This window comes from Sorex araneus, chromosome 4 (genome assembly GCF_027595985.1).
Source record: "Sorex araneus isolate mSorAra2 chromosome 4, mSorAra2.pri, whole genome shotgun sequence".
In the NCBI taxonomy this organism is placed as follows: Eukaryota; Metazoa; Chordata; class Mammalia; order Eulipotyphla; family Soricidae; genus Sorex; species Sorex araneus.
In genome coordinates this window covers 58053540-58072101 of record NC_073305.1, presented here as the reverse complement: position 1 = coordinate 58072101, position 18562 = coordinate 58053540, and the positions used below count along the sequence as shown (strand labels likewise).

At 42.0% G+C, this 18562-nt stretch overlaps 1 protein-coding gene and 1 pseudogene across 3 annotated transcripts in view; one reads left to right on the top strand and one right to left on the bottom strand.

Moving 5' to 3' along the window:
* PTPRG (protein tyrosine phosphatase receptor type G) overlaps positions 1 to 18562 on the bottom strand; it is a 798688-nt gene that overhangs the window by 545329 nt on the left and 234797 nt on the right. The window lies entirely within an intron of this gene.
* LOC129404191 (mitochondrial import receptor subunit TOM5 homolog) lies at positions 10070 to 10220 on the top strand (annotated as a pseudogene).

The following is an 18562-nucleotide window of genomic DNA, read 5'->3' as shown; positions in this document are numbered from 1 at the left end:
GGATGACAGTGATGCCAGTGATACAGTGATACTTATGTGCTGTCCTCACACCCAAGAAGTCATAAAATTAAAGGGTAAAACCACTCCAACAAATGGTACTTGATGGGGTAATAGGGTGAAAGGAACTTCAACAAAAGGTACATGGGGGAAATCCTTCTTAAGACTGCTCCCACTATCTGGGGGCTTCCCTGTATTCCTTCTCCCTCTTTCCCTTTCCCTAAATAAAGTCTTTTCTAAATTCTGTCCCAAGAAAAGTACTTTGGGAAACAAGATAATCACATACAAAAGTAAATAAACAAAACTAGATGAAATCTGATCACTCCTTAATACCATGCACAAAAAATGAGTTAATAAGTGAATAGAAGGCCTGAAATCATTAAATACATACCAGAAAGCACAGGGCATATTCCTGGACTTAGACCTGAGAGGTGTATACTCAGTGACTCAAATGTTAGGTAAATGGAAGAAACCTGGCAAACTACTATTTTGCTGATAATTATTTGCACATCATATATCTGGAATGGCTTGATATCCATGATATATAAATAGCTCAACCAATAGCTCAACCAAAGAATAAGAAGATTCAAATAGACATTTCTCCAAAAAAAAGTACAGATGGCCCAAAGGTAGATGAAAAAAATGCACAACTTCACTTTTAATTAAGGAATGAAAAGAAAGCTACAGTGCAGTAAAGCCTCATGCTTGAGAGAATGACCTATACCAAAAGAATGGAATTAACAAATGTTAGTGGGGGTGTGGAGAAAAAAGGAGCAGGTACAAAATCAGTGGGGATCTAAATTGATACAAATTCTATGAAAACAATATTTCAAACTAAAAATGGAAATACCATCTGATCCAGTAATACCAATACTAGTCATTTAATAATAGTGTCCTTCACAGAAGCCAGAACATGGAATCAGTTTAAATGTCCACTGGTAGACAATCAGGTAACAAGATCCCACTACTTTTAGATAACTATGAAAATATATCTTTCGCAACAGCTTGGGAAGAACTTAAAAAGGCTATGCTAAGTAAAGTTAAGATAGGGAGAAGAAAGATAATTATTTGATTTATATGTGAAACAGAAATATCCAAAGCAACAAACTGGAGAAATAAGATCAAAGTAACTTAGACTCTGAATATGGGAGTTACCAGAGGAGAGTCAGGGGGAAAACGGAATGGGGACATGAGTCTTTCTGCACCCCTCATAGTATTCAGGGGACCATATGCAATGGCAAGAATCAAACTTGGTTAGTCATTTGCATGGCAAACACCTTATCCCCTACACTATCTCTCCAGCATCAAAAGAGTCATTTGACTCTGTGCTGACCCTATAGTGTTAGGGGTAGGTACTATGAAAAAACACACACTGGTACACATGAGATTTTATCTGATGACATATTTGACTGGCAGGCTGAACCCAGGGCCGCATGCATGCAAGGCTTATGCTCTCCCATTGAACATCTGAGATTCTGCAGTAATAAAGGTTGACCAAAAACATTATTCAAAAGAAAAGGTGAAAGAAACAAAATAGACTAAAAATGCTGAGGCTGTTCACTGCAGACTGGACAAGCCAGTGTTCCTATGACCAGCAAAGCTGGACATCAAGATCCCAGTAAATTGATCACCAGCACTTGTTCTAAAGAGATCTGTCAAACCCTTCATAATCAGTTCACATAAAACTAAAACCCCAAGTGAGAAAATGCCCGTGTCTGCAAAGGGAAGAAAGAGAGCATTTATATATCAGGAGAGAGGAAAAACCCACACTTTAAAACTGCTGCTTTGGCAAATGCCTGATGTTATGAGACGACCTATTTTTAAAAGTTGGGGCGGGGGGTGGGGGGAGCGGTGGTTGCTGGGGGTGGGATGGGCATGGAAGCAAAGAAACAGAAAAGTCAAAGTATGTTTATAGCATCATAGCATCGTTTCATCTTTTTGACATATCAATGAAGATTTTTTTTTTGGAGAAGCAGGAAGGGTGAAAAAGAGCCCCTACCTTCTGCAGTTAAAATAAAGGATGAGCATCTGAGGAAGAAAAGCCAACCATCAGCACTTTTAAGTTATCCTTAAACAAAAAGACACTGATGAGCCATATTTATTTTAACCCCTTGGCAGAAGAGGTGGTTGAATATATTTAATCACACAGCATCATTGGAACGAGGATGGGGGGGATGGAGATGGGAATGGCAGGGGAGGAAGGGAGGAATCATTTGGAGATGTAATGCAAACTCAAAGTGGCTAATTCCTGAGATTACCTTAACTGCCCAAGCAATTGGACAATGCAATTCAGACCAAGGGGAAAGGTTGCTAATCTACTTCTCACCTTTGCCTCCAGGTGGCCCCCAAGCCAGCATCTTCCTACCAAGACAAGGAAAGTACCAGCCATCTTTGTGTGTCTGCAGAACCTCAAATGACAGTGGAAGCCTGTGATTAGTCCCCAGATACTTCGGGGTGACAGAGTACCGAGGCAGGGTCCCCAGTCAGCAGTGTTGGGGACCCCAGCAAGTTCAGTGTTCAGAGTGGTACCAGAGACCAAATCCAGGGTTCCTGAAGGTGACAACTGTGCTCCAGTCCTTTGAACTATCTTCCCAACCCCCCCAATATTATTTCTGGTGAACTGGCACAGAATAATTAACACCACTTCCCTGCTCTGGGAGTGTTAAGATGTGTCAGATGCCAACACCAATATACTGAAAAGGAGGTTGGTTGTTACTTCCAGAGAGCACGAGGAAATTCAAGACACCAAAAGCTTTTTTCCCAGGGGCCTTGGAAAGTTCCACCACCACCCACCCCACCCCCAACCCTTCAAAAGTGCATTTGAATCTTTCTCCCTGAAGAAACATGGATCTTATTTGCACTGAGCACTTTACTGAATTTCCCAGTGAACCGTATATCAACTCCAAGGAAAGGTGGTGATTAATACAACAAATGGATCTAGCCTCAGTAGATTTTTCATACCTGACAGCTACATCCTGGAGGAAGTACAAAAGACCCTGGCTTGCAACTTTTAACTTTCCAAATGCTTGGCGATTATTCTAACAGATCCAAGAGATTCATGACAAACTGATGCCTTTTTACTCTCTTGAGGAAGGGACAACGTGTGGTCCCTGGCTTATCACCCAACAAGAGACAACCAATCACATCTCAAAGAATAACTCTCAAGAATCAATTAAAAAATAAAAACAAAGTCTTTCATGGAGTGTACAGTGGATATTTGTCTTGCACATGGGTTCTATCCCTGGCACCACAAATGTTCCCTGAGCCCCTCTAGGAATAAGATCTGAGTGTGACTACCTGTGGTCAAAAAAAAAAAAAAAAAAACCCAACAAAACAATCAAAAAAGCATCCCAGCAGGAGTGCAATAAAATATGAACATTAAGTTGAAAAGATATCATGAGTTCTTGACTGCACAGAGCAACACTTGAGATGGGGCCTACTTGATTGAGAAATGTCTGTAATATCAAAAAAACAAACTGGAATTGAAGAACTCAGTAGGAAAGAGAAAATGTCAGATAAACCACTATTTAATATGTTGAAATAAAACTCCTTTGAAGATACTGGGTTGACTAAATTATTCTATTCAATTTAATTCAACTTTCTACATTTTTAAAATCTGGTCACCAGGAAAAAAAAAGTGCCTTATGTTTGCAACTCACATCTACATTTCACGCTATTTCTATTAGCACCATTCTAGAACTGGAGCCAGCAAGCTTCCTATGAGGATCTGTGGGCAAATATTTTGGATTCCATCTATGGTGCTAAAGCAGTCCAGGACAATATACAAACTAAAGAGTATTGCTGTGTCCTGATAACGGCTTATTTAAAAAATGGGCAGACAAATACATTTGGCCTATTGAGCCCATGTAAGCTTATCTTGGGTCTAGATGCTAATTTCTTAAACTCTGTGTTGCAATCCTATATGAGGTAATAACTTAAAATGAATTTATATGTGACTTATTATTGGTAAGCATTTGATTTTTGGGGATCAAACATAGTACAGGGTTTAGGCCCTTGCCTTACATGTGACCCAGTATGGTTCGATTCTCTGCACCACATATTGTCCCCTACCCCCCAAGCACTGCTGGGGTAATTTCTGAGCACACAGCCAGGACTATGGCTTTGAGCACTGCCAGATGTGGCTCCAAAACTGTGTGTGTGTGTGTGTGTGTGTGTGTGTGTGTGTGACAGAGAGACATTTTGATTTGTATACCTGTTTTATATATCAAAACACCCAGGGCCTCGCCTCATAAAAGTTTATCAGTTGCAGAAGTGGAGAGATTACGTACAGTGGAAAAAGTGCTTGCCTTACATATGTTCCATCCGAGTTTGATATCCTATACTATATATGGTCTCCTGAGTCCTTAAGGACTGATCCCTGAGCACAGAGCCAGGAATAAGCCTTAAGCACCAATGGGTGTGGCCCCAAGACAAAAAACAAAAAATTACCAATTGAAAAAAGCTGAAAGTTGAAAAAGGTTGAGATCCTTATCTAGGTCACCGATTTCTTGTAAAGAAAGATCAATACACAGGGGCCCATGATAGAACTGCAGCCTGTAAATATGTGTTAGTACCCAGGATGAGTTCTGAACAGATCTGTATTTGAAAGAAAGCCTTTAGACAGTGTATGGGTGTTCTAGTTCTTATCAACCCCTCCTCCCTGCCCAAGATCCTCAGTGGGTTTCAAGCAATGGCCATTTGAGTTCATTCTGCATTCTTGCTGTAAAACTGGTGTCAGAGGCACTATGCAGGCAGAAGAGATACTTACCTTGCACTTACCTTGCAAAAGGCCAAAGTAAGTTCCATCCTGGGCACCCTATATGTTCCCCGGAGCCCAACTGGGAGTGATCCCTAAGCACAAAGCCAGTCGCAAGGCCTAAGCACAGAAAGCTTACATCTTGATAACATGATTCCATCAGAAGGGACACAATTATTCTACTAAAAACGAAGCTAGAACTACAATTAAAAAAAAAATACTGACAACTGTTCCACAAAATGTAAACAGAGGGAGTAGGAGCCAAAGCATGGAAGCATCCAGTCACTTAAGTCTCCGCCCACGGAACAAGTAGCCAATCAGAATAGATTATTGGATTGCTGGAGTGGGGCCAGCAGTAGATAAAAGGAAACCCCTAGGCCTTCCCCTCTCTCCCTCTCCTCTCACCCCCACCTCCCTCCTTTCCACTTCTCCCTGCTCTCTCCCTCTCCTCACTCCAGTAGGGCTGTGCACTCCAGAAACATGGCCCCACCCAGGCAGGCTGCATAGGCCCAGACACACAGGCAGGGTGCAGACGCCCGGGAAAGCTCAGAATACAGGCAGGGTTGGGGCACTCAGGTAGTGACAAGCACCGAGCACAAGAGTCTCACCCACACGCACGTGGCCACGGCCAGAGATTAGGAAAGCCAGGACAGGATGACAGGAAGTGCTGGGGTATCCCTGGCAGGCCCAAACACAGGTGCAGAACAAAAGGATCTCACCCACGTGCAGGTGGCCGTTGCCCGAGATGGGGAAAAGGTGCACGGGATAGAGTGGCAGGGACCAGACCTGGTTATGGGTCATGGGAAAGCAGACTGCCGAGGGCCAGCAGAGAAGGCATTCACAGAACCAAGAAGCATCAGGGACATGAGCGGTGATGTTGCTCACGGGTAAAGGAGAGACCTGGACAGCTGGGGTGGGACGCGGACCCATCTATTTTATCTGTACAATAAACTCCAATCATGAAACTACCGAGTTCTGTATGCAAATCTTTCATACTGTTCTCAAGCTTTCATACAATTCTCAAGAACTCCCCGTCGCAGGGAAATCCACTTTGATGCTTACAGCTGATGCCATTTTAAAATTGGGGGGCAGTAACATTAATATTAAACCACCTACTAAAATACATGACAGGGCTGTTCTTGCATCCAATCTATGGAATCAATCTGCAATGGGCTTAATCTCTTTGCTCTGCTTTTCAGGCTCCTTCCCCATCTCTGAGTAACTAATCTGGGCTTGAACCTTCCCTAATCAAATCATGGAATGATGATTGAAAAAGCTCCACCCAAGCTGAGTGAGAGCACACAGTAGCTTATTACACTAACTCGGTGAATTGCTAACAATTTCCACAGATTTAAAAGAATCTATGTATTTTGGTTTAGAGAGATATCTCAACAGACCGGAGTGGCCTATGGGGAACCACATGGTCCCCATAGCACTTTCAGGAATAAACCTGGGGCACATACACACACACACACACACACACACACACACGCGCGCGCGCGCGCGCATATACACATAAAATGTATGTATATATTTTAAGGTTCTGCAGAGACTTAAGATCACAGCATGTACCTCCAGCCTATGACAAACAGTTGTGCTTTTAGCTTTTAGCATCTCCAGTCATTGCCCCTGCAGCTTCCGAAGAGTTTCCCTCCCAAACCTGCCTCCTACCTCCTGCCTGAAGAGCTCTAGCCCTACTCCGCTGTGAAGAACACACTGAAGTAGTGCCCACACTCAGTGGTGGAGCCCAGAGAAAGAATGAGTCAGCTCTGGCTCCCCACCAGACCCCCAAATAACAATGCTGCCCGCACAAACGCAATTCTCAAGCTGACTTATCTTCATGTCACTTGCAAAAACCAGGTAATTTGCGGAACACTGTCCCCTTCCTTACATTCACACTCCTTCTCTTCTTTCCTGCTTCTTTGAATGTAAAATGCACACACAAACCACACACACACACACACACACACACACACACACACACACACAGACACACCCTTCAGGTACAGACCACTGGGGAGAAATTAGGAAAATATGTGTGACTTTGAAGCAGCTAAACCAGGCAGTCAGGAACCATTTCCCCACCCCGCAATCACTCCCCTGAGCCACCAGTTCATCTTTTTTGTAGCAGCAGCTGTTTGCACACTTTTTCCCTCCCCAGGAAGTCACTTCCTAAGGTGGGGGCTAAGTCTGCAATGTTGGGTCAGGGGCGTAACACCAGGAAGAGTGCCAGACAAAGCTTTAGCAGGTTTCTGTTGCTTTTACCTTAATTCCGCTTTACAGGAACAATAGAGATATTGCCACACCATAGGTGCTCTCCATTTCTCATTCCCAGCACCCCAGGAAAACTTGACTTTCATCACTCAACTTTAAATACCAATCCTAGAGGACTGGGGTTGGGGGTGGGTGGCTAATGGGCTTCTTAGAGAAAACTCAGTACTCGGGTACTATGAGGGACACGGGCACCAACCTCTACAACAGACACAACCACAATCCTGAAATCTCCACTAGACTCTGCCCCCAGCTACTGTGCTAAGATCTCTAAATCCTCTACCAAGTTTTTATAATATCTGTATACATGCATGCATGCCCCCATCCTATTTTTGTGGCTACCCAGACAACAATCATGGTATTCCTGGCTTGGTACTTGGGGGTTGCCCAGTACTCAGGGTCACTCCTAGAAGGGCTTCAGATTCCATGCCAGGCCAGACATCAAACTTAGGTTCCCACAAGTACAGCACATGCTGTACTGCTGTGAGTCATCACCCCAGGCTATAATCAAACTACTCTGAAATCAAACTATGACTTGAAACCAGTTATAAGGAGGGAAAAACCAAAGTGCAATCTCCTTTAAGAGCACCTTCCACTGCAAAGATAAAAACAACTAGATGTTAAAAACCACAAAAATGATTAAACATTAAAAAGCAACACCACACTGAAATCCTTAGGAGGGTGATAAACTATAGGCTTCTTCAAATGCAAAATGGCTAGAAAAAATTTTCAATTCCTTTTGAAGAAACATTTTGCATTCCTGTTCCAGTAGAACAGTTACAAACAATGTAGACAAGTTACAAATGATGTCTACCCTCATTACTGTCATAAAGAAATTCCACGTCCAGTATTATTTTCAACCCAAAGATCCCTTCTGAAACTACAAAGATCATTAACTACTTTTAATTTGCTGTCACACACAGTAGTTTGGTGGGATTTCGATACGGAGAAAGAAGCCTAAGATGTTGAGGTGGGATTTAGAACAACAGTCGTGCACACTCCTGTCGACAATCTTTTTTTTTTTTTGTCTTTTACTTGTTTATTATCTGTAAATAAAAGCATGGAATTTATCTTCTTCAAAATGACGTATTTCACTTACACCATCCCCTCAAAGTCTACTCATGCTGTCACAATGACAAAATTTCATCTTTTCATGGCTCAGTAATATTCTGTTGCGTGTCTATATCTTCTTTATCCATTCTTCTGAAGGTGGGCACTTAAGGTTGCTTCTTTATATTCTCTATTGTGATAATATTATAACAGACAAATGTCTAAACTCTTTAAATTAGTGTTTCCAGTATTTTTTTTACAAGTGTTAACATATATAGTTTATTGTACAGAGTCACTGAAGTGGCCTACGCACCACTATCACTCCAGTGCCCAATTCCTACCACCAATGTCTTTTTTTTCTTTTATTTCGTGGGTGCAGGGTGCACCAAACCCAGCACCAAACCCGCTTTACTCCTGGTTCTGTGCTCAGAGATCACTCCTGACGGTGCTCTGGGGATCGTAGGTGCCAATATCAAGCATAGGTAACTGGATGCAAGGTAAGCTCCTGACCTATTGTACAATCTTCTAAGCCCCCTGCCCAAAATATTCTGGAAATTTCTTTCCTGCATGGTAACTGAAAAACTCTTTCAAAGGTCTGTGCTACTGTGAGCAGGATTCATTATGGGAAGTGTTTTTTTCTGAAATAAACGATTAAAGAAATTATCTAGGTTGAAACAAAAACATTTTAAGAAGGAACAAAAGGGGACCCAACACACACACACACACACACACACACACACACACACGCTTGAATTCAACAGACTCAAAAACCCTGCCTTTTAATTTTGCTGAAAAGAAAATTTCATAGGAATGTTTTGCTTTTCACTGATCTTTTTGGTCCCTCCTTCTCCCCTTCTCCTTCCCCTCCTCCTCCTCTCTTCTTTTGAATACTTATGATTGAGCTAAAAACAAAGAGCCCAAGAGTAGAAATGGGGAGAGAGAGTACAATGGGTAGGGTACTTGCATTGCATGCCACTGACCCAGGTTCAATCACCCCATATAGTACACTGAGGACCATCTAATTCCTGAATGCAGAGCTAGGAATAACCCTTGAACAATACCAACTGTAACCCCCAAAACAATTAAAAAACAGATAACATTCTAGTTTATTTGGGGAGACTGAGGATAAGGGGATGCTAGGTATGCACTTGACTCCGTCACACCTCAGGGCCTAAGAAACTTTTTTGTTTAGCTTTGGGGTTACACCTTAACTTAATCTTGGTTTTGTGCTCAAGGGTAACTCTTGGCAGGAGTCAAACCCAAGAAAGCCATTGCAAGCAAATATCTTACCTACTTTATTGTCTCTCAGCCTTCCTCTCCCTCCCCCCACCCTCCCTCCACCCCCACACTCTTACGTGCACTAAGCCAGGAGCCTATACTCTATGGTCCTGACTTCACTGACAGATCCAAGGAAGGCTTCACAAGTCTACATTCAGAGCCCCAAGGAGCCAAGGGCAGAGTGCTGGTAAAAAGGAAATCACTGTACCAATTCAAATGCCCAAACCCTTGGTTTATGAAGAAGGGCAAAGGGAGGCCAAATGATGGCTAGTTAAGTGAACTCTAGGACTAGAAGAACCAGGCCTCTGTGTATCCAGGTCTGTGCTTCTCCCTCCATGTAAAATTTCCTTTCTCTTCACCATCATGTTCATACCCACATTCTTCTCTCCGTTTTTGATGAAGAAACTAAGATTCATATACACTGACCACCAATACACCTCCCATCATGACTTTATTTCATAAGAATCAATCCCAGTGGTAAGTGACAATGTAAAAAAAAAAAAAAAAAAAAAAACACCCAACAACTAAGATGTCACAATTTTCTCTTCATGAAAATTACTTCCTCAAAACAAAAATATGGTACAACATTAAAACAAAAAGAGTCTCTGCATTAATGAAATCTACTTAACCATCAACCTGAGTTAAGAAGCCTACAATAGCTGGGCACGGCTTCTGGGCACGGGGCGGCCAGCTGGGAGCACAGGAGGCCACTCCACGATGTTCCGAATTGAGGGCCTCACAGCTGGACCTCGAGGAGATGAAACGGAGGATGCGTGAAGACATGATCTCCTCCATACAAAACTTCCTCATGTACGTGGCCCTGCTGTGAGTCACTCCTTTTATCTTAAAGAAGCTGGACAGCATATGAAGGCTGGTCATCACGTATGAGTGCAGGATATGAAGAACCTGATTACAGTTTCTCCTTCAGTCTGCAAATGCGAAGGCCCAGAAAGATGTAAGAGACTCTCTGATTGAACGGACCTAAAAGTTCTACTTGTTAAGAAACAAGTTTGACTCTGGTGACTGACCTTCATAGCTGAAACAAAACTATTTGGAACACATAAAAAGATATTTTGTGGTCCTAGAACGCCCTTATGCCTGTAATATTCAGCATCTGTCTATGTTGGCATAATGGTAAATAATAGCAAATTCCCTTTTCTTGCAAGTATCACTTATAAGGGAATTATGTCTGCGGTGAATTATGTCTGTGGTGACACTACCTTGTCATTTCTATCTGTTGAAGAGTCTCTTACAGCTAGTTGTTTTATGGAAGCCAGCACACAACCACGATGACAATTAAGCACAGGAATATTAGTCTATACTTTTAATAAATGTATTAAGAAAAAAAAGAGAGAAGCAGCCTACAACAGGATAAGCACCATCTCTGTATTTTGCAGCCAATGTGGGAACTGGGCTCCAAGAGCTGATGACGGGAATTTCCCCCTGGGAAGCCTGAGTATCTGCGTGACGCTTGGATCTGAATATTTGGAGACATATTTTTCCTACACTCCTTCAATTCACAGCTTATTTTCAAATACATGAAGTTGGGTCCAAAACCTAACCTTTCAGATGAGAGGACACGGAAGAAAGCAATAGTTCCATTAAAAAAATAAATAAATAAAGAGAAAATCAATCACTGGCATTCATTCACAAGTAATTTTTGTTGATTTGGGGGCCACATCCATCAGGGTAACTCCTGGTTCTGACTCAATAACTACTCCTGGCAGGGCATGGTCGGGGGGGCTGGATAAGGGGGTGCATAGAAAGGGGATTGAATCCAGGTCAGCTGCATGCAAAGCAAGTGCCTTACCCATGGTAAAGCTATTGTTTCAACCCCTAAACTAATAATTTTTGAGTGCTAACTATGTACTACCAGGCCCTGTGTTAAACTTGAGAGAAAACTGAGAAACAAAATCGCTACCTTAATGTATATGGTAAAAACAAAAACAAAAACAAAAAAAAACAGTAAAAGTACAAGATAAGGGGACTTCAAGGGGACACTATCAACAGCATTTAATGTAAATTCTGGAAAGAGTGAATTCAGTCATGGAAAGAAAAACAAAAAATAGAGGAAATCATCATGGAAGAGTCCAAAAGCAAGATACATGACGGAGGGCAGAGACAGTGTGGGGTTGAAGGTGCTTTCCTGGCACGAGGTCAAAGAGTTTGATCCCCATTACCGAGGTCAAACAGTTTGATCCTCAGTACCGTATATCGTGCCTAGACCCACAAGGAGTGATTCCTGAGAACAGAGCCAGGAGTATGCTCTGAGCAGAGCTGGGTATGCCCCAGAAACAAAACAACTGATAAATGAAGGTGCCTGTCCCAAACTGCCCTCTCCTGTTAAAATTTTTATATTGTTAGAAGGACTGCACTTATTTGTGAATATAAAATAACATCACATGAGGCTGACACCCAAAGACAGTAGATACAAGGGCCAGGAGAATTGTTCCATAGCTATAAGCCTGCCTCATGAGTGGAGGGGAGAAGGCAGATGGAATAGAGAAGGGATCACTAAAAAAATGATGGCTGGAGGAACCAGTTGGGATGGGAGATGCATGCTGGAAGTAGATAATGGACCAAACATGATGACCTCTCAGTGTCTATAATTGCAAACCATAATGCCCCAAAGTCGAGAGAGAATATGAGGAATATTGTCTGCCATGGAAGCAGTGGGAGGGTGGGAAAGGTGGGGTATACTAGGGATATTGGTGGTGGGGAATGTGCACTGGTGGAGGGATGGGTGTCTGATCATTGTGTGATTGTAACCCGAACATGAAAGCTTGTAACTATCTCACGGTGATTCAATAAAATTTTTTAAAAATTTTTTCTATGTTGTATGCAGAGAAGTTGTGAACAGTATTAAACATTAAAATCATGTTGTATGCCCTAGAGTCCTGCTCTGCCAGCTGCTCAACAACTTTCGGGCACACTCCATCAACGTCAAGGAGATCAACCTGAGGCCGCAGATGTCCCAGGTGCTGCCCAGAGACATAGGCAGGTGCGTGTTTGTCAGTATGCAGATCGTTACAACATGCCAGCCGACCAAAAGCTTACATTCGGTAGACTGGGAACATCTGTAAAGGTGATTAGAGGCCGCCCCCAAAGCCATCATCCCTCTCAGAGAACCCGGCAAGCTACCAAGAGTATCCCGCCAGCATGGCAGAGCCTGGCAAGCTACCTATGGCGTATTTGATCTGGTGTATGACAAAAACAGTAACAACGATGCTCCTCATTCCCCTAATCCTGAAAGAGACCCCAATATGCCATCGGGCTACACTTGCATGCGACAGGGACAAACGGAGACGTTACTGGCGCCTGCTTGAGCAAATTGATGAACAACAGGATTAGAGTGATATACAGATACAATGATGCAGATCGGTGGTCATGGCAGCTTCTGCCTTCTCTAAGGAACTATGAAATTTCATCTGCCTCAAGGAACCAAGTTCTGCTTGGTACTGGCAACTTCCCGTACACCCTCTGGCTGCTGGATTTAATGACTCTTCTTCAGTAACCTGGAGGGTCACAGCCATTATTTATTGCAGTCATTTTGTTTTGAGTCATGTAAGAGGAAAAGTATCAATAATCTTTGCTCCAAGACAGATTTCTACAATCTTCTTTTCTATTCCTTACGGCAGTTAGGATGAAAGGACCACAGATGCTAAGGAATCCTGGGTTGCCTAAATGTGGGATTGATTACACTGACCATTGGCCTTCCAGGCTACAGGTCTCTTTAATCTTTCCCCATCGTTAATATTAGGGAAATGCTGCCTTGCCTCCCAGAGAAATTATATTCAGTTATAGGCTATGAGAATGTCCCCTCTGGTCATCAAATTTAATGTGATGATTATTAAAGGAAATTTGCTAATATTAATGCCCACTTTCAACTCGAGGGCCTAAGCTACAAATTTCTCCTCGTTTTGGCTGGTGAGGAATGAGCCAAGGACGAAATCTGAATAAAGTTAAGGAGGAATCTACTGCTATTCAATTATTTAATATATCATGTAAGACAGGGGTAGTGATGCATTTTCTGCCCAAAGATACGATTACATGTGAAGATACAACAAACTTTTGCTATCCAGAAGCCTCTTCATCATGAGGGATGGGAGTGACAGTATACATGAGGCCCTACACTGTAACACTAATTAAAAAATTTAATAATCACAATGCTAACAGTTGATACTAGCCAACCAAGCATCTGTCGCATCTGTAGTTTAGTGAGACCTTTCAACAACTCTGATGGTGGATACTGTTCCAGTCTACTATTTACACATGAAAACATCACAGTTTAGTAATTTCAAGTCTTCCCAACCTTCTCCACTTTCAAGATTCAAATTACAAAGAAGAAATGCAAATCAGTGATTATCTCTGACCAATAGAGTCAGACCACTAAGGCTAATGTCCCAATTCCACCACTTAGATGAATGCTAAAGCCTAAGATTATTTAATCACTCTAAGCTTCAGTCCCCTTGCTGGTATTTCATGCTGGGATCAAAATTAAAGGGTAGATAAGAGACTGAATGAGATGAGATACCTGAGTAAGCGCTGGGTCTACGCTCAGCCTACAGCAAGATCTGGTCACTAAAATAATACTGCTGCCAGTGGTACTAAGCGTGAGGTACCCACAACCTTAATAACTTTACTATCCATTTATTTTAGCCATTCACTGTGACTAAAAGAATCCAAATGAGCCTTAATATAATATAAACCTGGCATGACAACAAATAAAACCCCGATTCCTTTCTCATTCCCACACCATACTAATCACCAAGTAAGGTCCTATTGCTGTAGAAACACCAGTTTCACATGTCCCAGACATAACAAAAAATATTCATTACAACTTGATGATTTTTACTCATTTTTCATAATACACAACCTGTAGATTATGGTTAAAATGCATAAGGAAAACGCTCCATGTTTTAAAGACGTTTGCATATTCACTTGCAGGGAGCAATCTGCTCTGCTATAAGCAAAGCATGCTATCACTGACGTCTTACATTTCAATTTTCTTTATACCAAAACAACAAAATATTTAAACAGTTAACATCTGCTCAAAGACCTACGAAATGAAAGACTTAGGAAGGCATAGGCGGTATGTTGACTATGGGAAAAGTCAAACCACATAGAGGCCAGATTTTTGAAAGCCTGACCTATTATGTCAGAAAAAGAGGGCCAAGTGCCAGAAAATGTATGGAGGGAAAAGTGAAACTGTAAACAATCTGAGGAAATTTGAATGAACAGATGGCAATAGAGAATAAAGACAAGGAAAATTTTTAGATAATTATAAATTTATTCTTTTTAAAAAGACTCAGATATGCCCAATACAACTCAATACTAACTAAAAATACATTTTGTACTGATTATTTTTTAAAAAGGTGTTGAAAAGAAAGAAGGGAAGATGAAAGGAAGGACAAGGTTTAGGAAAAGCAGATCTCTAAAATAATCTCCTGCACTCCTATAGTAACCTGGCAGTGCAGAAACGTTAACATGAAAGTAAGGCTCCAATGCTCATAGATTCATCAACTGTGTTGTTGTCCACAGGAGGGATACAATTTCCTCCTCAGCAAAATCTGTTCCTCCAACAAGGTATCCAGTGGAAACAACTCAACTGCCATGGAAAAGCATCACTGCTAGCATACGTGAAAAATAAAAATGAAAACAATGTTTGTTTCTGTATGGCAAGAAAACTAGAGCAGTTGATTCTCACTGTTTCTTCTTCACAACTGAGCCAAACTTGGAACTAACTTCAAATCCTTTAGTTAAAAGAAAACTGATAAGTGGTGGTGGCCACAGAGAGGACAGGGAGCATCCAGAAACCTCCACTGGACAACAGTCAAGGCGCAGAGGAAGGTGCTATGCTGGGAATAGTAGCTATTGCCATTATTTGTGTTTTGTTTTGTTTTGTTGCTTTTGGGTCACACCCAATGATGCTCAGGGGTTATTCCTGGCTCTGCACTCAGGAATTAACTCCTGGTGGTGCTTGGGGATCATATGGGATGCCAGGGATTGAATTTGTGTCTGCTTCGTGCATGGCAAACGCCCTACCCCCTGTACTATCGCTCTGGCCCTGTTGCCATTATTCTTAAATAAGAGGCTACGTTTGTCCCCTTCACTCCCCAGCTTAGTATTTGTTAAGAGAGATAAATAGAAATAGACAGAGACAAAAAAGAGAATTAAATGACATAAAGAACTGGAAATGTCAATGCACAAGATGTCAGGTACAACTGGTTCCCGGGGTTACTCGAACTATCATCACAATAGACACTGTATTCATCAGGTCAACATGAGTGTCTGCCCAAAGTCAAAACAGCGATACACTCACCTTCTGAGGAGAAGCATATCCAAAGGAAGGGAAACATGGAGTGGGAATTATCAGGGAAGTGAAAGGAAGACACTCACTTGCTTGGCCTGGCACACACCATCCATCCTGGAATACTACTATGGCTAGTACTGAAGGGCCAGGGTGAGGGGAAGATGGCAGGCTATAAGAGTCCAAACCTATACTCTAGTCACTGTCACAGAAGCCTGTGGATAAGCAGAGGCTCAAGGAAAAGAAGGCACTAAACCAAAAGCCTTCAGACACCTCCACTCCAACCAATCTTCTTCCTTCTCTTCTTTTGTACCAAGCTCATAGCTTCTTTCTTTTGTAATCAATGAATTCATAGTAAACAGTAAACGATGGCTTGAGGGATCAGAGGGACATTCCAATGGCATAGAGAAGTATGTGAAAAGGATTCCTGAGATTTGAACCTTAATTCCTGCACTCACTGGCAGGAGAGAGTCAAGAACTGAGAGCCAGGAGGCCCACCAACATAAGGCCACTCAAGTAGATTCAAAAGTAACGTGAAGCCAGAAAGTCTCCCGTGCTAAGGAAGGGGTGGGGCGCATGGCTGTGCTTGTCAGAGCCCCGTTAGAACAATGCCCCAGCTCTAAGACGTTCCTCCCTACTCTCTCCCTACAGAACACTAAGCTCTTTGGACACAGCACACCAAGCAGAAACATGTGCTCCTACAGGATACATTTCAGCCTCCACAACCTAGATCCCACTTTTTGTTCATAATGATGCATTAACTGTGTCCTTGCAAATTTCTTCCGCTGTTGAAACTGCCAATCACTACTAACCCCCCAAAGTAAGGGGAGACTAAAATAAACACATTAATGACAATTTCTGAAGGTAAGAGAACATGTGAAATTATTTCCCAACAGCTTGCTTCCTGGCACTGAAAATTTCAGTTTCTAGGATCATCATTCAATGAGCATACAAGTAAATTTATTACAAATATAGAAATCCTGGACACCTAAAACTGTCACCCAGATCTCCCCGACCTTGGCCTCAAACTGATCATTTAATAAACGTATCATTTTTGTTGCTCCAGTTATATGATGATGTTAAATCAAAGACCCGAACATGTCTCAAGAACGCATCTTTATAATAGGAAGTAATTTCCCAGTGTCCACCACACAAGTCTGAATTACAAATCTAAGAAATGAGACAACCTAAGTACACAAGGTAAATGTTGATAGTTTTTCTTACCCATTAAAAAACCCTGGGGGCCGGAGGAATAGTACAGCAGGTAAGACGTTTGTCTTGCATGCACCTGATCCAGATTCAATCCCTGGCATCCCATATGGTCCCCCGAGCACCAACAGGAGTAATTCCTGACTGCAAAGACAGGAGTAACCCCCAAGTATTGCCAGATGTTCCCCCCACAAAAAAAAATCCCATTAGCTCTGGCTTCCCAAAACTATTCTCAAACTTGAGATCTAATAGCTTAAGATTAATTGCATTTGAAGCAACAGAGAAATCAAGACAAATAAAAATTACATCATACTTGTTCCCATTTCATAAATGATTTAAACAACATGAAACAATCAAGTGGATTGTTGTTTTAAACTTATGACTCATATCTCAGCATGGCAAGAGGGAAAAAAAGAGGTGTTGATTTATAATTCATTTCAACCAAGAATTTCTTGCTAAATACAACAAATGAAAAAAATCAGCCTCTGCATATACTCTATCTTACTGATATACATGACTCAGCCACAAATCAATCACTCTACCTACCTATGGCAGAGATAAATTATTTCTTCAGATGTGCCATCTAAATAAAATAATTAAATCACAATATGAATTAAATCTCGGTGCAGGGTGGTGGCAGGAAGACTACAAAAAGGTCAAGGAAGGCAAAGAATTTTAGACACGGAAGGGATTTTGAGAGTGACATAATCTCTGGGAAGCTTATTATTAAACTCATGGCAAAATAATTATCTTTAAAGGTTTTGCTCCAGCACTTTGTCATATGCATCTGTAGAGAAAGCATGCACTCATAACGCAAGCAAAGAGCATTTTATCCACAAAGGTCAGGAACACATCAGCAGCAATTCCTTCATTCATGAAGAGTTCTAACTCTGATTCTAAACACTCAAAAATACTCAATATTGATGTTTTCAGTCAAAAAAAAAGGCATCTGGTCTGACTTCTGTCATCAAGCTTGATTTTAATCCAAAGGACTCAACTGCGATTCTATGATAAGTAGGTAGCACTGTTGTCCCATTTTTCATCGATTTGCGATTTGCTCGAGTGGGCACCAGTAAGGTCTCCATTGTGAGACCTGGTGCTACTGTTTTTGGCATGTCCACTACGCCACAAGTAGCTTGCCAGGCTCTGCTGTGCGGGCAGGATACTCTAGGTAGCTTGCCGTGTTCTCTGAGAAGGGTGGAGGAATCAAACCCGGGCCTGCCGTGTGCAAGGCAAATGCCCGACCTGCTGTGCTATGGCTCTAGTCCAGGTTTTTGGGTATCTGTGAGAACAGGATGAGTTCGTATGTACCCTGTGCTTGAGGAAGGGACAAAAAAGGTACAGGAAAAAAGACAGTAGTCTCAAGGGTCCATCAACTGTCAGATTGATACTACTGTGATCGTAGTGGTCAGTGGCTTCACAGCTGTGCTTTGGAGAGGTTCTAACCTAATGGAGAACTACCTAAATTATTTGGCCTGATACCCCTTTTTCAGAGTAATTCCTCCCAATTATCCCTGTCCCAGACAGGTCCACTACCACCCCACTCTTCCATACCCCAGTAATGAACCGCTAAAAAGGAAGTCCAGAATAAGCTGATGTCCAAAATCTGAACTCTACCACCATATGCCAATTGTGGAAACACCCCATGGACAGAATTCAATCTCCACAATGAGAAACTTTCCCCATTCAGC